The sequence below is a fragment of the Volvox carteri genome (genome assembly GCF_000143455.1).
Source record: "Volvox carteri f. nagariensis unplaced genomic scaffold VOLCAscaffold_33, whole genome shotgun sequence".
Taxonomy (NCBI): Eukaryota; Viridiplantae; Chlorophyta; class Chlorophyceae; order Chlamydomonadales; family Volvocaceae; genus Volvox; species Volvox carteri.
Genome location: NW_003307576.1, coordinates 30,865 through 31,813, shown reverse-complemented (window position 1 = coordinate 31,813; position 949 = coordinate 30,865). Strand labels below are relative to the sequence as shown.

Genomic DNA, 949 nt, shown 5'->3' with positions numbered 1-949 from the left:
CGCAGCCTTCTTACCTGGAGAAGAACTGGGCGCCAACAGCCGCATGCTTGTGCCCTTCAAAGCTCAGGAAACCCAGCGGCTGCAGCGGAATGACTTTAGCAGCACAGAAAGAGAACTGCGGGCGCTGCTGTACAGCTTGCACTGGTTGTGAGAGCAGGCACCGAACCTGTTGTACGGCCGGACAGTGCAATACCAGACGGACAGCCAACCGGCGGAATTCTGCATGGTTGGGATGAAAGGCAACGCCGCTTGCCTGCCCATAGTGGCGGAGATCCATCGCCTCTGCGCGGATACGGACACAGACATTTCAGTGGTGTGGTACCCACGCAGCCGGGAACAGCAGCAGCAGGCAGACGCGCTCAGCAAATACGAAGATGGATCACAGTGGCGAAGTATAAGCACTGGATGGGGCTGCCCTTTTCGGGAGCCGCAGCCGTCATGTGGCCAACACATGCTAAGGTTTTCATTCCTCGTTTAGCATATAGTAAGGTAATGCAGTTTCGTTTATGTTGCTGGGCTTTGGAGGCAAACAGAGCATGAAGGGGCAAGTACCACGTCCCCAGGGGGCAGCGGTTTTGCCACTGTTGTGGTACTAATAGCCGAATTGAGGATGTGAACCCCTGTTATTGGAATGCCCAGCCTATAATGATATTCGTGCTGAAGAAGGATTCGATCATCAACAGAGCATGTTGGAGGCCATGCAATGGGAACCCGCACGTCTGGCTAGGAAATTGGAACGTATGTGGGCTCACCGAAACTCAATTACCCCCTTTAGACGCTAGTCTGGGCTGATGTGCGGTGTTTTCCTTTCCTCCGTGGCTTTTAGGTGTTGTAGTATTACCCTTGGGCCCTCGGCTCGTATGGGTAATCTTACAGGTATGGGGTCACGCACCCCCAACCATGTACACACACACACACATAACACGTCTTCGTCGCAATTAAGCCCGTG

At 53.8% G+C, this 949-nt stretch overlaps 1 protein-coding gene across 1 annotated transcript in view; it reads right to left on the bottom strand.

Moving 5' to 3' along the window:
• Window positions 1–949, bottom strand: part of VOLCADRAFT_93642 (uncharacterized protein) — a gene marked incomplete at both ends in the record, with an annotated part of 11,415 nt that overhangs the window by 3,700 nt on the left and 6,766 nt on the right. The window lies entirely within an intron of this gene.